The 20176-nt window shown below is 42.1% G+C and overlaps 1 protein-coding gene across 1 annotated transcript in view; it reads left to right on the top strand.

The window, feature by feature from the left end:
* Positions 1-738: 738 nt before the first annotated feature.
* The window catches only part of CALCR (calcitonin receptor), a 170933-nt gene continuing 151495 nt past the window's right edge, over positions 739-20176 (top strand). The window contains exon 1 of the mRNA XM_065629396.1: positions 739-1069. The gene's annotated coding sequence lies outside the window, so the exon portion shown is untranslated. The remainder of the gene's footprint in view (positions 1070-20176) is intronic.

Here is a 20176-nt window from a genome sequence, read left to right as displayed (position 1 = left end):
CTGCGGCCACCCCTTGTTGGTCCTCGCCGGCTCGGTGGACGGTAGGTAAATGGTTCACGCAAGCTGGAAGAGCAGCGGAGGGCACGGGGCAGACGGGAGGACGCGGAGCAGCATCCCCGGCACGGGCTGGGCCACCCGGCCGCCCAGACCTTGCTGTCTCACGCTCCGCGCCCTCCTTTCCCCCCGCTTTCCTCTTCCGAAAGGTGCCCGCAACAGGACCGAAACGCTGGCTCCGGCCAGAGAAACTTCTCCGGGAGGGGGAGAAGGGTGATGTGGGCTCCGGCCGGGCCCCTGGGCGCGCAGAGTCCGCGCTGCTGCGGGGTGCCGGCCCTCAGAGGAGCGGGGAGCCCGGAGGCGACGCACCCCCAAGGCGGGCAGGGCCCGGCCGCGCACGGGAGGGACAACAGAGAGAAAGAGCTTTCGGCCGCGGGCAGTCGCGCTGCTGCCCCCACCTCCTCCGCGGGGCCGAGCGGCAGGAAGCGTCTCTGGACCACGGGGCGGGTGTCACCTCCCCTCCGCGAAGCAGACCCCCCTCCGCCGGTGCGGCGGGAGCGATGCGCGACCCCCTCGCCTCGCCGCCCCCGCCCCGCCCGCCGGCGCAGCGCCGGCTCCTGCGCGGCGGCCCCGCCGGCAGCAGGCGGCCGGGAGCCGCGGGGAGGCGGGCGCGGGGGAGGCGCTGCCGCCGCCGCCGCCGGGCGCTCTCCGTCCGCCCCGCACCGACGTCGGCGCGAAGCCCCGCCGGCGCCCGGGGGGGAGTGGAGGCTGGACGCGTCGCGGGCGAGGCGGGCGAGAGGAGGCAGATGCTTCCCGAGGCACAACCCCGCTGGTGGGGCTCGGCCGTGGCCAGTGCCTGTCCGTGCACCGGCTGAAGTGTTCGGCCCGCCCGCCCCCTCCGGGACGCGGGCACCCACCGGGCGAGTGTCGGGGAGCGGACGGCGCCATGCGCCCCTCCGAGAAGTGAAAGGCCGTCCGGGCTGCGCCGGTGCGGGCGCCGAACCGCCGCGGAGGTGGCCCGAGGTGACGGGGAGGCCGGGAGAGGTGCCGCGCCAGCGCCGGGAGCGCTGCCACCGTAAGTCCCGGTAACTTCGCCGCCTGCCCTTCCCCACCCGCCGCCACCGGGAGCCCGGCCGCCGGGCAGGCGGGGAGGGAGAGCCGCGGGGAGTCCAGCGAGCGGCGGGGAGGGAGCTACCCGAGACGGGGGGTAGACTCTGGCTGGTATTTCAGCCAAAGATAGGGGTGAAAAGGGGAAAAAAGAGGGAGGGGATTGCTGAAGCTCAGACCCGCATCAGCGGCGTGTGCGGTGCCATCCCGGAGGTGGGGGCGCGGGGGGGCGGCAGGCGCCGGGGCCGCTTCCCGGCGTCGGTCAGGGCGCGGGGGTGAGCGCAGCCTCCGCGGGGTAACGGGGAACGGTCAGTCCCGGAGTTTCCGCTGCGGCTTTTGCACTGGCGAGCAGGTCGCTGCCGATCCGGTGTAGATTACAGAGAGCAGCCGCTCTCCACCCTGGAAGTACAGGGCATTTAAATGACACCTGAGTCACCAGTCCATGCTGCTCATTCATGTCAGATATTATTTCCGTGATATTTTTTATCTGCTGCACCGATATCTGTACTTTCTTTGTCATTTCACACTGCCAATGTAAAACCAACACTAGTAGGTTTCAGAGTATTGCCATGACGGTAGATTGATGTATGAGACTATTTACTGGATGTGTCCAAGTACAATATAAATGCCTGCCAATTTTGTCTTTAAATTGCAACATTGATTTCATCCTTGTGGACTTTTTGACAAGGGTAAAGTAGTTGACAATTTGTAAAGAAAAGAGGAAAACTTCTGTTTTATTGTAGTTACAGAATGTAAATTGTAACCAAAATGATGAATGAAAAAAATCATTCATAAAAACGTAAATAGAAAGATGCATATCCAGAGACCTCTTGAAGTCAATATTGTCAATATCTAACAGATGCCTTCCTGCCACGCTTTTACATACACTGGCTACCACTTGAACTTAAGGGTAAGACAGCATGAGATGTTCTTCCCAGGACCGTGCACTTTTCCTTTTACAATAAAGCTAAGTAGTCTGGCTAAAGGGAGTTTAGAATGAATTAATCACACCATTGCATTAAAATGCTGTTGGTTTTTTGTAGGCACTGAATGAAAAAAAAGCCCTTGTTCTGCTTCTTTTGCCCTGCAGTGTTTGTAGGATGGTATTCAGGTGAGGAACCCTTGCGTTTGGTCAGTGAAAGAGTCCCTACACTGCTCTAGGGCTGAAAGTATCAGAGCTGACCAGGGTAACATTTCTCTGCTACTAACAGCTCAAACTGCAGGTGGTGTCAAGCTGAAGAGGGAATTTAATTCACCACTCAGAATCCTAAGCATAATTGTCAAGTAGGTAAATTTAATTCAGGAGAGCTAATATTTCTTTTTAATTTCTTCAGACATCTGACAACATTTACCAGTAGGTAACCTTTGCTATCTTACCTTTCTGGTGCTTAATATAGCTGTCGTCTGTGGGCTGACAGGAAATTATTCTGAAGTAAAACATTGTGTTTCAGTACCTACCAGCCTGTAGTAAAGTATAGTAGCTTTATAAATCTTGAGTAAATGTTGGCCCTGTTAAGGCCAATGAAAAAATCCCAATTAACCCCTCCAAATAGTAGGCTTCACTGTAGGTCTTCATTATCATTTAGAGTGAGTGGCAGCCAACTTTGGTTAGAAATTCAAGTGGCAATGTTTAAATCTGACTAGTGATGGCATTTCTAACAACTCTCCATAGTAATGCTTTAGAATCATGGGTAAGAGCCACACAGGTCTTAAGATTTTTTTTTAAACCTACATATAATAAACTGTATTGTGCTTTCAAGAGGAGTAGGCAGTTCAAATTTGCCTTATACTCTTTTACAGGCAGTTTCATCAGAATGGATCATAAACAAGTTGGATTGCAGTTTGCATATATACCATATTTTAACAAAGGTATTCAGATAGTATGGGGGGAATATTGCCAGATTATGTTTCGTATGATGAAGAAGTTCACAAATAAACTGCTAAATATTTGACTTACTATAAAAATGTCAGCAAACAATTGAGTTATGTTACAGTTCTCTCTAGCTCATAAGCTTTAGCGAGAGATGAGGGAACAGAAGCATCTTTTCTAAAAACCTTGTTGAATATTATTGAATAATATAGTCACAAGGATTAGCTTAATAAACTGACTGAATCCAGTTTAGCAAACTCCTTTTTCTTCACGTCTAAAGCAGAATGGTTTTGAAAACGATCTGAAAAAGTTGAAAATTTTCAGCGGAGATGAAAACAACATTCTACAAAGTATTTGCTGAATTATTTTTCTTCCAACTCCCTTCCAGATCAAAGTAGAATAGAACAATGCTTAAAAGCTAGCCAGTTAGTATTATATGTTAGTTTCAAATCTGTAACTGTGGACCTATAAGAAGCTAAATGGGCACTTGCAAGTCCTGTTGTATAATAATACTGGCATGACCAACATAGCTGCCAATAATTTTCACTAATTTTGTATAAGTGAAAAGGGAAGGAGAAAGAACATGTAATGACTTAGAGTTCCTGAAAATCATTATCTAGAAAAAAAAGACTCTTCTATATTTATTTCTAAAATTATGCATGCAAATACAGTTTTGGGGAAAATGAGCAACTAAATAATTGATCTACACTTGACTGAAAATTGTGTTAGCAAGTATCCTGAAATTTAGTTCTGAAAATGCCCATTGCTTCTGTATATTAGCAAGCTGCATAGCTCACTTTTATTTCTTTTAATTGATGTTTGGGTTCTATCTGTTGCCATTAAGTCACTATTGAAACTCATATTAATGCTAGCACAGATCATACCTGGGCCATTCTGGGGTGATCCTGTTATGTGCTGAGCACTTCCAGCTGCTGTTTGTGTTAGAGTGGCATCAAGTCAGGTCCCTGCCTTGAGCTACAAGCACAGAGTAATATTCACTGTCTCGAAAAATTTGCAATGCAAATAGTCAAGAGAGACTGAGACATCTTGTGGAAGGCCATGTAGGAGGCCAACAGATGATCTAGGTCTGAACATGAGTACTCCATACTTAACAAGGGTACGCTGAGCACCTTTTAACAAGTTTGAATGTTAATTGATTGTTTGATAGAGGTGTGCAGAAATGAATGACCAGTGCCTTAAGGTTGTATATTATTTCCCTCTAATCTTGTTTGCTTCAGTTTTACCCTCAATGTTTACTAGCATGCCAAAGAAAAGCACATAATTACAAGTTGTTTGTTCTGTGCTGGTTTTTGGTCTTACACCCACTTTGCATTTGACATCGCTTTTAGTCACTTCCCTCCTTAGGAAGGAGGGGGTCTGGCTGCTAGAAGCCTCTGGTACACAAGTGCAACGCAAGTGCCAGCGGCAAGACATTCCTTGTGGCCCAGTCCTGAGAAGCAAGCCACTGGTCTCTGGATGGCCGCTGTGCCTAAGTGACAGAGCCCCTTCAGGTACTGTGTTACAGAGGTGGTGTTTTGTCTGAGGACTTGCTACAATACAGATGTTGTAATGAGTGTTTCTGATGCAGAGAAAGCCTAGATGTAAATTTCGTAAAAGATAATTCTCATTCTTCTGAAGAAGGAGAAGCAACTGTGAAAGACCACACAGCTAAATAGCACCGTGAATTAAAAAAAAGTAGTTTTACCTGAAGTTGGACACATATACCCTAGATATTTTGTGCTGAAGCTTTTTGTTATTTTTGTTACAGTTATGCTTCTATGCATAGCTTTTCATGGTGGGATTTGGCAGATGGAAAGAATGGAGAATCTGCTTGCAAGACTGGTTTTAAAATAGTCCCTTGTATTGGATAAAACTTGAGCTGATTTTGCCTATGAAATGGAAAGACACACTGAGTTGCTTATATGGAGAACTAGCTAAAACAAGATGACAATGGCAGAGATATTTGCCACATCTCAGTCAATATGCAGCACTGCTAAAAATGCTGAGCTTGGTGTTCACCCAAAAGTTACAACTGGAAAATCCATACCTCTTTCTAATGGTTGTATTTATGGGCATGTTTCAGCTGGACACCTTTTTAATCAAGGTGGTATCCACAGGTGTTGGAAGAGTCTTACTTCAGGTGATCTGCTGAACAAACCAAGGACATGATTTTGCCACACCAGTGAGCCCGTGAGCCATTTAGTTGGCTCCATGCTTCTGACGTGACCCTTAGTTAAGGACAAGGGTCCCCAGAGTGGGGAGAACCTGGAGGTGGTAGTTACCCTTTGGTAGTGATCTCCATTTGAGTGCCTGTGCTGCCTTGTATGATGTATGCAGAGACTTACCACTAAACCAAGGAATCACAGAATCACAGAATGTTGGGAAGGGACCTCGAAAGATCATCTAGTCCAATCCCCCCGCTGGAGCAGGAACACCCAGATGAGGTTACACGGGAAGGCATCCAGGTGGGTTTTGCATGTCTCCAGAGAAGGAGACTCCACAACCTCCCTGGGCAGCCTGTTCCAGTGTTCTGTTACCCTCACTGAGAAGAAGTTTCTTCTCATATTTAAGTTGAACCTCCTGTGTTCCAGTTTGTACCCATTGCCCCTGGTCCTATCATTGGTTGTCACCTGGCTCCATCCTTGTGACACTCACCCTTTACATATTTATAAACATAAATGAGGTCACCCCTCAGTCTCCTCTTCTCCAAGCTAAAGAGACCCAGCTCCCTCAGCCTTTCCTCATAAGGGAGATGCTCCACTCCCTTAATCATCTTTGTGGCTCTGGAAGAGGAAGGAAGAACAAGAAGTTTTGGTGTTCAGACATAAGGAGAAAGTGGAGCTATTGAACATAGTTGATAGGAAACAGCATTGGGAATAGGAGCAGATACAAACCACATCAGAGCCGTGCTGCTGTGGATTTTTCCATGGTTCCCCAAATGCCTTCTGAAGTAGGATCATATTGTTGACAGGCAAGGTAGTAACGCTTTTAGCACATAGCATACTGGAGTGCTGTAGCCCCAAAAGGTGGTTTATTGCAAGGATCAGCTTAAGCTGTGAACCAGAAACCCAGGGAATCTGCCAGGAGGAGCTCTCCTGGGTCCAGGAGGGGATGGACTGGTGGTGCAGTACTAGTGCTCTTACCTGTACAAACCATACACAAAACAAACTGAAACATGCTGTTGATGCAAGTACATCTTATCTACTGCAGCTCGACATGATTGCAGTACTCCTGCTTTTTTTCACAATAATCCTGTGTGGTTGGTGGTGTGGTTTCACAATAATCCTGTGGAAGGTGACATGGAATGACATCTATTTTAAAATAAGCTTCTGGACCTTGACTTTTTTGTCGTTTACTTCAGTTATACTTAATAAAAGACCTGGCACAGATTGGGCAGAATTTTCTGTTCACACCACACTTTTATTAGTATTTTTGGAAATAAGCATGCATTTCAGTTTCATGTGTCACCTTTCAGTGCTAGAGTTTCATGTGACATTGTTTAGCAAATAATTTCCTGCTTGGTCATATCCAGCAGTGTATATAAGAACCATATCACTCTTTGTCTGTGGCTTTTGATGAATAGTTTTAGCTATTGCCAAGAGTTAAAGTAATAACACATTTTATAAAATTTGCAGTCTTTTTGAATCTATGGTTTCACTATATTTTATTCATGGTAGCTTGTTAGTGGCTTTGACTTGTTAACTTTAGTTGGTGATGTCATCATTAGCATGGGCTAAAGCTCAGGTTAGAAAATTGCTATTATTCAAAAGCAGGTGTTTAAAATTACTTTCTCCTCTTGAATGTGCTGCAAAGTGCTGAACTACCCCTCCGCAATTAGAAAATCAGATTTTTATTCTGTTGTTTCATCCTAGAAACTGGACACTTCTGCAGGCAATGCCAGCCGAGTTCACAGACATATTTGGAGGCTGCTTGAGTGAAAACGAATTACATCTTGTTTTCAGAGTTGTCTTCTCAGAACTAAGTTGACAATTAAAAATATCTCTTTTAAATAATGTGAAATGCTTCTGAAAATAGTGTTGCTATTGCAAAGATGTCAGGGATCCATGGTTAAGATTGTGCTGAGGTATACTTAGAAAAGAAAAAGAAACTAAACTTCTATTTTACTTTTTTATTAGTGACTAGAATGAGACTCCACATTTGGCACAGTGTCCCTTCAAAGGTCAGCTGAATTTTCTGTATATAGTTTTTTATGATGAAATATATACTTAGTTTTCAGTGCTCACATAAAATTGCTGTAATCTATGGCACTGCTTAGAGCTTGATGGAAGAGTGAAGGTGGTAATCAAAGACTGAATAAATTTATAGAGTGAATTAGGCACTTCTGTTTCTCTCAGGCAGCACTGAGGCATGTTCTAACACAACAAAGCTCATGTGACTGTAGCATTTCAGCTGTGATGTATGCAGATGGAATACTCCATTTCATTTAGTTTTGATTTCCCTCCAGCTGATATCAGTAGTGAGTGTGAACTGCTTAGAAAAATCACAGGTAGCTCTGTAGTTGTATTCCATCGATATTGTTTGTATCTGGATCTTCCGTGAGGGTTGTGTGTGCCAGAGCACTTATCTGCAACAAATCAAACTGTCTTGATTTAAGTGATCTGTGAAGTAGTGATGTGACTCCCACAAGTGATTTTCCCTCTTAAATTAACCCCCATTATAAGGCAGTACCAAACTGGTGATACCCCCACACTGCCTTCAGTACAGAACCTGTTTGTGTCACACTTTCTGTTTCCTAAACTACATTCTTTTGTGCAAATCTGTCACCATGTGATTTGCTCTGGCTTGCTTCCTCTGTGTTTGTCTCCACTCATGTAGTCTTAGTTACCCCTAGCTGTGCAGGTGCTTCACCCCTAGGCCTTTCTCTTACATTTTGCTCCCTTTTCATCATTGAAACGTGATGATGTAATTTGCTGTATGTCAGCTGACAAGCAGATGGTAAGCATCTTTGGGTGGACAAGTATGATTCCTCACAGAAGAGGAATGAATGCTGTTCCATAAAGTTACAGCTTTATGGGCTGTCATCTCTCATCCATTAGAGTACAATAAACACCAAAAGATACTTGAAGATCTTTAGATTGTCTTTAAAGTCCATCTCCAAACCATACTCACAGCCTGAAACACTCTGTGGGTGTGAGCATTTCATACTCTTAACATGCTGCGTGTAGTCTCTGCCAGCCTTAAATATTGGAGGACAGGAGAGGGAGGTTGCTTACACCTTTTGATACGTACACCTTTGATTGCTTAGAGAAACTTCTTAATTTTTTCTTGGCTTTGGTAGAGAAGGGTATCTAAGACTGCTGAGTTTCCTCATGCAACTGAAAGTGGGATCTCTCTTTATAAGAACTCCTTCTGTTCTTACAAGTGAGTCCAGCTCCCAATGGGATCCTCATTTTCTTTTTTCTCCAAATGTGGGAACGGCAGGATGTGCGGCTCCAGTTAAAGGGCCTTGGGCAGGTTGTACAGAATTGTGTTTTTTATGAGTGTAAGGAGTGATAGCCCAGGCGATTGAGAATGATATCTCGGGTTGGAAAACCACCTCCATATGTATGATGTGTGAATGTTGGGCCTGGGCATGTGAATGAGTGGGTCGGAATGCCGCCCACAAGATATGCATGGGAATGTGACTGAAAATAGACACAACGTAAGTGTGGTGTGTTTGGAATAAAGATTATTGAAAAAACATCCTGTCTAACCTCTTGGTCCAGGCCCATATCTGTAAACCTATAAACTGAGAACTGTTAATAAAAGTGAGCTCAGCCTGGCTCAGCTCTGACTGGCTCTGCTCTCGCTGCTAACAAGAACTCTGTGTCTGTGCATCTCTGTCTGCGTCTGTATGTGTCGTTCCTCATCGCCACATCCAAATTCCTACTCTCCAAACAATATGGAAGGTGAAAGGGTGGGTTCGCTGCTGTTACCCTCAGCTGTGCTGTTGCTGCTAGGTGGAAACACTATGAAGACTGAAGGATATGGGATGCAGAAATGACATCAAATAACAAAAAAAATTAGAGAAGGAAGTGTTTTGAAGAACTCAGGAGAAGGAGGTACTTCGAATGGTACATGCACCTGCGCATTTCGTGGTAGAGATGACCTTCTGGAAAGTTATGTTACAAAACTCCTAATTAACTAATAGACAGCACTATCTTAGATTTACAATTATTCTAGCAGGGGAAATTGCATTTACACTGCAATAAATTTTAAATTTTGCACATGCAATGTATTGCAGACAAGATCAATGGTACTGGTTTAGTTGCTTATACAGGTGTCTGAGTGGATTATTTTATCTTAACGTTTTATACTGCAGCTTTTCCAGGAATTCTAAATCTAGCAAAGGAAAATGGCAAACACGGTTAATGTGAGGCTGATTCAAAGGGTAGTTTAGTCTGACCAATTTAGAGCATCTCTGGTAAGTCTTTGGCTTTGCTTCAGGCTGTTTAAGAACATTCATTGAGAAAGTGAAAGAGTAACACATAGACAGCTGATCATCTGCTCCTGACTGTGCAGAGATGTAGAACTTGGAGTTTAGCAAATCCTTCCACCTCTGGGCCACTTCCCCTACTACTGGTTGCTCAGGGACTCGTCTCGTTTAAGCCCTTGAGCTATTTGCATTACAATACAATATTTTCCTTTGTGTTCAAATGTTGCCAAGTACATTTGGAGTTGAAGCAGGATCAAGCAATAAATAATAACCATTGTTACCATATGTTCTCACAGATAAAGCAGACCCAGTATGTTCTACGCTGCTGGTTTTTATAGTATTTTTTGTTTTTATTATCTCATTGCATTTGATAGCGTGTGTTTCTTAAAGACCAGAGTAATTTCAGCGCTGAAAAAAACCCATGTATGTTTGGATTTATGTGCTTAAATGCCAGATGACTTTATTGGCAATCAGATCTGCAGTGTTTTGAAGGAAACATGTTCATCCTATGAAATGCCTAATATAATCGAAGGTTATCAGTGGAAAAAACTGTAGGTAGTCACCGTATAACTCTCTCACTTCTTCTGTTTCACCCACTGTCCAAAGTAATTTGTGTCCGCGATCTAAATGCAAACTAAAAATCCAAGCCCACTCCAGCATTGCCACTGCCGTAGCTGTTTGAGTTGTCTGTGCAGTGATAGCAATGACACAAATCTTTGTATTTAAACTAGTCCATGGTGAAAAATGTAGCAGCCTACACTTTAATGAGAGGAAAAGAAGTGTGACTTAATGGCCTATAGAGCATGAGAAATTAGTACAATTAAGGCAGAAAGAGGTATGCTTGCACTGTACACAGAAAAGGTCCTGTGGAATCTCGGCTGTTAACTGAAGATGTCTTCATACCCTCACAAAATATTGAGACAGTGTTTTATTAGTGTCAAAGCTTATAATTTCTCTATTTACATAAATAACTTGCAACATATGATCAGTATATTATTTACTATAATGCAGGTCATCAAATATGTTACAGCCAGGTCACACACCACATTAAAGAATATGTTTGATAAGAGATTTCTTGAAGTGATGAATTGCGGTTTTCAACTCCTATGTAATTCCACATGGAGAAATCACATGCATAAACATTTAAAGGTAGTTATGCCAATTGCTTCACTGTAGAATTTTATAAAATGTATCTCAGAACTAATTTTACTGTTGAAAATGGTCCATTTTTTTCAATGAAAAAGGAAACATATTAATGAATTGCAGGATTCTTTAAATGAAATCTAGATTTTTACTATCATTATAAAATGCTTTTGCAGATGAGTGGAATTTCAATTATGTAAAAAAGTATTTTATTCATATTAAAATAATATTTTAATTCAAACAACTGCACCATAATAAATGGCTTGTACTCTGCAATGGGAATGGTTTGGATGGACAAGGATGTGACAGCCTGGAGGAGATACTGCGAGATAATACAACCCTAATCACAGTGCACTCATGAAAAAAAGCAAAGTTAACTGTCTCAGTCTTCAATCTGTTGAATTTATGTGGAAAATCTTAGCCAGATAATTTTCATAGTCTCTGAAAGTCTCCTCTAGTGCAGGATATATTGTTCTGTTTATGTTTGCAAATTCTGGTCACTCTTTTTATCTGAGAAATTTTTGTGCTACCGTGTGGTGAAAAATGGACTTGGCAGTAGACGGTTTCTGAGACAGGACTGAACCTTCTACCACTTGTGTAGGAACACACCCACACATGTGCAGCCCTGATCCTTCCTAGAGCTTTGCTCTGCAACCAGTTTTGAGGTAATGTAAGCCAGCTTCTGCTGCCTGAGAGCAGACAGAACAAGACTAAAACACAAAGGAGGAGCAGGAAGATACAAAAATAGTGTGGATTGTGGGAAAATGAGAATGGTTTCAGATACGGAAGAGGGATACTGAAACGGGGATTAGGAATTAGTATTGAGTGCCAGTGGAGTCAGAGACAGGAAGCATTTGAGAAGGACAAGTTTGTTTGACAGGTTAGATGCTGAAGGACAAACTGATGTCTGAAAACCGCTGACGTTCCCAGGAAGAGGCATTTTGGTGCAAGCAGGGGTGGGAGCTGGCAGGACACCAGGGCAATAGGAGGAACATGCATCGAAAGAGAGAGAATTCCCTCCCGTCTCTTCACTACTAAATAAATATACTGGAGTCATGAAGCCAAGAAAGCAAGATAGTTAAGAAGGGTAGGAACTGAAGGCCAGGGAAGGAGTGTACTGCAGTGGCAGAAAGCTTGGAAGGATCTAGGTCTGACTGGGAATTGTGAATGGCACTGAAAGAATGGAGAGTGGAAATAAGTGAGAAGAAGCAGCTGAGGTCTCGGAGGAGACAGCAGCGGAAGAGAAGAAAGTTCGTAATGGAGGAGCTCAAGATGAGAGAGGCAATACCCTTGACAATGTGCCAGTCATACATGACCTGGAGTCTCACCAGTCTTCTGCTGTCAGCAGGTATTCTGTGAAGATTTCTGTTGACATTTTCTTTTTTTTTTTTTTTTCCTTCAGGACTTCAATGTACAGGATGTCAGTCTACCACTGCTGTGATCAATTGAGCACCACTGATGTAAACTTTTGCAGTGGACTTTGAAGTTTCTACTTCATTTCATGAGCCATTTTCACCATGCGTAGTTAAAACACTGGTGTACTGATCTTAAGACAATGGTATTTGTTCTTTATGGGTTTATTGTGCTGAGCTTCAGAGGGTATCATGTAAACACAGACAGAATCTGGAGAAAATTTTATGTTCCTTAGACAGAGAAAGGCAAGAAATGTACACCTCCTGAACTTCCAGAAGGCTTCATCTAATGTACAGATTTAGTTGATGGAATCAGTTTTGGTTTTGGTTTTGGTTTTGTTCTCTGGGATGCAGGCAAAGAAAGAGAAGGATTCTCTGTTTCTCATGTTATTTTGTACACACAGATGAAAACATTTATAGATATCTATAAGGGAAAACTTCTGAAGCTAACAGAAGAAATGTGGAAGGACAGCTGGAGCGATTTGAAGTATATGGTTTCAGAGAGAGGAGATCTTTGTTCGGGGAAGAAATCTTAGGAAAGTTGACAACATATTGAGGCCTTTGTTTTGAGTGAATCAGCCAGCCGTAACTGTTTATAAAGATTGTTTTTGTAGAGGAGAGTGGGTTTCAAGAAACTTCTAATACGATGAGGTGAAAAAGAAATAAAAGTATGTATGTTAATGGAAGACACTTGAACATCCTAAAATACCATTGGGATGGCTAGAGCATCAGAAATACAGAGCAGATGAGAGAACACCTCAGTAATGGTGATGACATGTAGATGATAAAGTGTGGCAGGTCAGTAGTCACTCATAGGCACAGTACAAGAGAGAAGCATCAACCAGAGTTCACAGTAGAAGTATACTGCGGAAGCACAAATGTAGCAAATTGCCAGTGAGTGTGAAAGTATCATGCAATGAAAAATGAAAAGCAGGTGTTTGAGAAGATGTATGTTAAATACTGCAAAGCAAACTAAGGAGATCAAAGCCTTCAACATGTGCAGCTGAGGAATGTCTCTGGGGAAAGCAGCCAGCAGCAAAGCTGCTGTTAAAGAAAGGAAGGAGATTTATAGTCATGAGACATGGAACTTTTAAAATAAATTAAGAAGAAATAGCCATAAAATTAGCGTCAGTATTGGGATGCAATTTTTGGGACTGACTACAGGAGAAATTGAACTGTGGCACAAAACAAGGCTAAGTAGAATACAAGAACATTGGATAAAAGTCCAAAGATATAAGTAAGTGTCCGTATATCTCTATAGTAGACGGTACTGCAGAATTAATTTTAGATGTAAACTTTGGCTATTCATTAAATTTGATAAATACATTAAGAACAGTGAAAACTGGAAAAGGATGTAGCCTGGTAGGCCTGTGTAATAGTAAGTTTCCATGTGTGTTTGAAGACAGAGGATGTCGAATGCTTGCCGCAAAACCTAGCTATAGGGCAGTGCCAGAAGTCCATACTGCACTGTGATAACTATTATTTCCACTTTGAGTCTCATGGCAATAAAGACATTAATTAGAAAAGTGAAGAAGCCACAGGAAAGGGTACACTTAATGATGGCAGTAGAGAAGAAAAATGATAGGGTATTTCACATATGCATAGGTATTAAAGATCTTCAAGGCAATGAATCAGGAACAAATCAACACAAGAACAATCATGCAATGATACAGGAACAAAACAACCCACTCACGCTAAATGACATCACTTCCAAGCCCTCTCTAACGAGCATATTCATTATGTTAGATGCACAATTTGGTACTGGAAAGTCAGATAGGATAGAGAGGGCAGCTAATTAATACCTTCAAACACTTTATTCTGAAGGCAGCATTTCAAAAATGCCTGCTGATAAATCATCTGTGCAAGATCTATTGAAGAAGAGAGGTCTTGAAATAGCAGAAATTCTCACCCTCTTACCAGACTGAATGCCACTTAAAACCGCTAGTGTTAATCACGTGATACTGAGGACATTTCTAAATTACAGATACAAATCATTAGCAAGCAGATGAATGAGAACAGTTGAGCTTTGGAATAGATTGCCCAGAAAGGCTGTGGATTTTCTATCCTTCCAGAAAACCAAAATTAGCCTGTATATGACCCTGAAATACCTGATCTAACTTTGAAGGTAGCCCTGCTTTGAGCATGAGGATTACTAAGTTATCTCTAGAAGTCCATTCCAGACTAGTTTTTCCATGACTCAGGTAATTACTGTGGTCTGGAAAGGAGGAATCCAAGCATATCCAAAAATGGGAGGAAGGCAAAAGGGCTGAGGGCGCCAATTGCCCCAAAGGAAATGAAACTCAGGGTAAGGGTAGCAACTTACCTGCTAAGTAGCAGAAATAACAGCACCTCTGTAAGAACTTGAAGGGAGAAGCAATTCTATTGTATGGTCCAAGAATGGCTCAAGAATTTTATAAAATATGGACACAGTTTACCTTGAAATAAAATGAAACATTCCATGGGGAAATACCTCTACAGGATGTGCTGCATGAGCTGGGGGCATTCCGCTAGTGGTGTACACAGCAACATTTATGAAAACACAACAGTACATTGTCAGCTGTCTAAAACATTATTCCTTCCATGCCTTAGATCTTTCTTCACCCTTCGTACAAAGGAAAATACCATTTGTTGTTGTTTATAAGATCTTTTAACATCATTGAAAACAGAGTTTTTTCTAAAAATTGAATCCCTTAGTAAAATCAAAGGTGGAAAGTAACAGCAATGCAGAAATTTAAGAGCCTTAGGCTGCAAACAAAAATTTCAGAAAGCTAAAACTGATATACTTAGGATACCATTGAGACCTAATATTAAAGTGGTCATGATGCCATTGAAAAGTTAAAGCTCATCAGTCTTAAAGAAGGTGGCAGTGTGACAGCCAGTCTGTTAACTTTCATGTTTAATGCTAGTCCATGAAAACCTCATTTTCTCTGTGGATCAGTGGCATTAGCCTGTTACAAGAGTTACACCTCTGTTCTTCTTCATCTGCTTCCTTTTAAGGTATATTTCTTAAGACCCGGTTGCACACACTGCAAGAGAAAAGAAGTAGTGCTTGCATAGGACTTAGCATCTGTAACTGGAAGTGCTGCCATCCTGCCAGTGAGCCTGAAGCACGTCAAAGTAACTAATACAAAATGTGATCTGCTATTCAGAGTAGTTTGAATACAGGATACTGTAAAATAGCAAAAATACTTAACTGCTTTACCATACTTAAGACCCCTCTAGCATTACTCATACATTTTCATACCTGCTGCAAAATGTGCATAACAGGAAGAGAGAAGTATCATTCTGGTGAAATCCTCTTTGGTACACGGACTTCCTCAGATTCTGCTGAATACCAGTGCAATACAATTATGGATGACAGAACTCCCAGTTAACAGTAAAAAAAAGATAGGGATAGACTTTTGGAGAGGGAGGAAACCACTTCAGGTATTCACATGTCCATTTGAGAGAGAGATCTAGTGGAAAACTGTCTTTCCTCTTTCTCCTTCTTGTTTAACTTGTACACTGTTATTCCTGACAGTTTTTTCTTTCTTAATTCTGTTTGACATTTCAGCAAGGTGTTACCTTGAATCCCTGGGTATGTTCCAAGCATGAGGGTGGAAAGGGTGAGAAGGCAGCTTTGGCGTTCTTAGAAGTTGGCGAATTACATGGGTTTTGTTACTGTATTAAAGCAGCATTTCCCAAACTATTTTCAATGATGTCCTCATCCTAAGTGAACTTAGCTTTTTAGACAACCATAGAAAGTAAGAAGCACACCCACACAGACAGGAGGAATGTAGTACTTCTCCAAGTACTCAACAAGTTAACTAGTGCCATACAACTTTTCCCAAGAGGAGGAAAACCAAAATCTGTCTGCCACACGCAGGTAGGTAGAATTAGTTTTTTCTGTAGCTAGGAGATAGAAAGTAAGATCTATGTGCATGATGCAAATTCCTGTCACTCTGAAACAAGGTCCCCGTCCCATCTGCTTACAGATCTTGTTTTGCCATCCTACTTTGAGCCAATCTAGTTGGCTAGTAATAAAAAAAATCCCTCTCTTTTGCATTTTTCTTACCATAATTACTGCCTGCCACCCTTGGGCAGAACTCTCATCTTCAGGGTCTGGGAAAGAGTGTATAATGGTGATTTCCATAAACAAGTCAAAATCACTTAAATCACTGACCTGAATTTGTACATTTAAATCAGTGGTTATGCGGAGCATCTGTTCTTTCATGCCTGGAAGCAGAATAGTAAAATACGATAAAATTGCATGATACAGAATTAATCTCCTCAGTATCTAAAGGGGAGACCTGGCTGATCTCAGGTGTTCCCAGCACATGGTGGCCTCAGAAACTCGTCCAGGGAAACTCGATGCCAGCAGCACTTTCTGCTTTTTCTGGCCAGGCGCACACATGGGACAGGGATGTGGCTGTTGCAGTGGTGCTGCTCCGAGCCATGCCAGCTCGCTCTGGTGCTGCTGGGGGCCCAAAGTGATGTTGCCAGGCTGAGGTGGCACCAAACACATGAGACTGCATCCTGCTCTCCACTCGCTGCTGCAGGCTGCCTCGGTGTCGCTCTCAGACAGGCGCACATTTCCCCACTCTCAAGTCTGGCACAAAGGTGGCTGCTTGTCCCTCCAGTGTGCAGGGGGACTCTGAGGGGTTTGTAACAGAATTGTCTCTTTTGAGAGTCACAGGCATGAAAGCTCTGTGGTCATGGATTTAAAGAGCGGGCTTGACTTGCTGACACCCAGGTGCTGGCTGAGCACAAACTGTTGTGCTGTGCTACTAGAAGTAGAATGGTAAAATCCAGCAGTTCCCACGAAGTGGGTAGGTAGAACAATGTGAGTGGGCTCATCCTGATGTAGGTGAGAGGAAGAAGCTATGCGGCTGGATAAAATGTATGTCTGTGCTGTTACCACATCAGTGGCAACGCCAAATATTTTTCCAGTTACAAAAGAAAAGGATACCCTTAGTAGGCATAGTGATGCTGATTTTAAAACTACCTAAACCAGCCTTATGACCCACTGTACCTCACACTTACTGTATTAAAACCTTAATTCTTACTTGCAAATGATTGACTCATATAAAGTCCCCTTTATACTAGCAATGCAGTGAAGAGTGACCATAGTGAAAATGAGAATAGGACCTAATGCAAATAATTACTGTTTGCTTATATAATTAAGGTCCCTTTGCATTAATCTGTTAGTGAAAATGAGTCTAGAGACAGTAGGTATAAATGTAAACCCTCTTTGTTTCAAAGTCTTTTAACTCTGCTGGAATAGTATAATTGGTCCCAATGGTAAATGCAAACATCGCCCTCTGTTTTGTTAGTCCCCTGACTAACAAACTGCACAAGAACTACACACTTTTCTGAAGGTTTCTCTTTTATCTTGAAGACTTTATAAACTCTTCCCAATTCTGTAGGTTTTTTTCTGATATTTTGCACTCCACAGTTGCAAAGGACATTAGATATAACAAAAGTAGTTTCCTGTGTGCCTGACAGTTTCCTACTAAAAACCCAATATTTTAAATAAAAAGCAAAAACAGTAGTTGAAGCAGAACGTAGTGGCAGCACAATTAGGTAAGAGGGCTGAGATAATCTCAGAAAACCAGGAAATACAAATTCAAAGCTGAAGCCTCATTTTTAACTTTTCTTTTTGACCACATATCAAGGAGAGCCTAAAGCAAACTTTGATTTTCCCCTAAAGCATATTAATTCCATCATGTTTGGCTGTGTGTATGTCTGCATGTGTGTATATATTGCATCTTTTAATTGTTTTCAGTGGGAAGCCTGGACAGTGCCTGTAAGCCTAAGGAAGGAGAACAGAAAAAACTGCTGAACAGATTGTTAAGACGCAACCTTCTCAGTAGGAAAATATAGGCACCAGAAGGAGAACAGTTAAGAGGAGAATATGAAGAATAAGTGCTCGTGAAACATGGCTATTGCTGCTGCTACTACTACAAAAGTAAAAAGGACGCATGAGAAAGCTGGCAGAAGAGAAAGAAAACCACAGGCTTTTGGGAAACCTAGAGCTTAAGGAGCACGGAGAGCTTTTTTAATTTTTTTTTTTTTTTTTTTTTTTTCCATTTTAAGGAGCTTTCCTGCATCGTAGGCTTTTTTAGTTTTTTTCAGACCTACTTATTTACCTCTCCGTGTCTTTCACCGGAGCATGATGAGATGCCCGGTAGGTGGCATCCTTTTAACACAGTGCTAGTAGCTCTTCATATTTTTTTTCTTAAAAGCATTTTTCTGCAGAATTTAAATTGAATCTGCACGTGCAGAAGTTCTATTGTTAGAAGGACCTTATGTCAAAACTCTCAAATTTGGAATGTTCAACCTTAGAAAAAAATCTGTATTTCAGAATCTAAAGGGAAGAGAAAGAGGGAGAACGCGTTTTCCCTCATTGGTTCAGAGCAAGTTGCTGAGGGAGTTTAGCTTCGCTGAAATCTACTGAAACCACTTATGTGGTTTCTAACTTAATAACTCTGGTCTAACTTAAGGACTCATTTTTGGAATGCAATGATTAGGATGTCATACCTCAATAGAGGTTGTGACATCTTACTGTCTGCATTTAATTTACCTCTATTACATCTTGTTTATTTTTGAAATATGTTCAGGTTTTTCTTGCTAAGAAATAGTTCTGATGATAGCTGGGGAAGTGGGTGTTGTTACAAACCCATCTCTGCTTATGTGTTTGCACGTGATTCTACACAGGAACAATGTTATTGGATGTAGTTTGAATAGGCAGATGCTTCAAGCTGTTAGCGTTTGGCACAGGACATCAGTATCAGGTACCAGCTGTCCATTCAGTTAAAACAGGTCGTTGTCTGAAAGCACATAGATAATTCACAGACTGACCGCAGGTGGAAAACGAATATGCTTAAAGTGTTTGGGAATGTGTAGTGGATCAAGATACTGAGCAGCCAGGGATGTCTTGAGAAAGCTTTTCAGACATCTGTTCCTCAAATTGAACAGCCACCTCCTGATCTCTCTGCAGGTTCACTTTCCTTAGAGGAGAAAAGTGGCAGAAGTCTGCTCCAATTCATAATGAAACAACCTCAGAAAAATCCCAGCCACTGTCTAATAATACAGGATCTGAAATAAACATACTTGGTAGCTGAGCACGTCTCACTAGTTCTAAAGTCCTCTTTTCACAGAATAGGATTGACAGATCTCCATCAAATGGAACACAGACTGTGATTTTTCGAAGCATTTTTCTCTGATTGACTGCTCTGAAGTTTGTGAATTACCATGGGATTAAAGACTCCATATTTAATTTGCTTATCTGCAATGGATCAAATCATATCACAAATCCTACTACTGTAACAAGTCAGTTATCCAGCTAATTTGCATCAATTTGTCAGGTTATTCTGAGAAGTAAAGTTAAAAAAAGTGAGGTTGAGATATTGACCTATTTTCATTCCTTCTGTTGTTTAAGTGAAAATTTATTCTGACTGTATATTTCATCTCAAATAGTGTTGGGGATGTTGTTTTAAGGGGCATACAGCTCTTTTAATATTCTCTTCACATTCTTGCTCAGTTTTGTGCTTCTCACATATAGACTGATCAAAGAGTCCATCTCTATAACTTCTTCCATCCCTTTCACGGCAAGAATATGGGGAATTTTTTCCTGGTGGATGTGCTAAAAAGCAGTAACACATTAAATAAATGTCTCTGAGGATTTCAATGATAATCTTCTACCCAAGTGTGAACTGCCAAGTCATCTTCCTGAGTCTGCAGAAACACCATCTCAGTTTATCTGCTGCCAAGCATAACTTTCCCAAGTTGTACCAGTCTGAAATTCATATGATAGCTTCATACTCACCCTTCAGAGTCTGAGTGACAATATATGAATTGTGCCGATTTATGAAACTTCAGCTGCTGTTTTGAAAACTCAGAGTAGCTGTATTACTAGGGTCAGGGGAAAGACTCCAATAAACAAAGTTTCAGACTTGGATGGACTGATAAAATTTTCTAAAATAAGCATGATGTTGGAGGAAAGTGAAAGGGCAAAATTCCTTCTCCTTCTCAGTTTACGGCAGGTATGGAGTTTCAATATTTGAGATACACATTACATAGAGAGAGAGAGATAATAAAACAAAGAAGACCCCGGGGCAGTGCTCTCTCAGATGTCACAGCATACACCACCACAGCAGACAGATGTATTTGTCTCACCACTTGCTCACTGATGCTCTGAAGCTGCTTTAATGACTCATCTTCATTGTTGATGTT

The sequence above is a fragment of the Caloenas nicobarica genome, chromosome 2, assembly GCF_036013445.1.
Source record: "Caloenas nicobarica isolate bCalNic1 chromosome 2, bCalNic1.hap1, whole genome shotgun sequence".
Taxonomy (NCBI): domain Eukaryota; kingdom Metazoa; phylum Chordata; class Aves; order Columbiformes; family Columbidae; genus Caloenas; species Caloenas nicobarica.
This window is presented reverse-complemented; position numbering and strand designations above follow the sequence as displayed.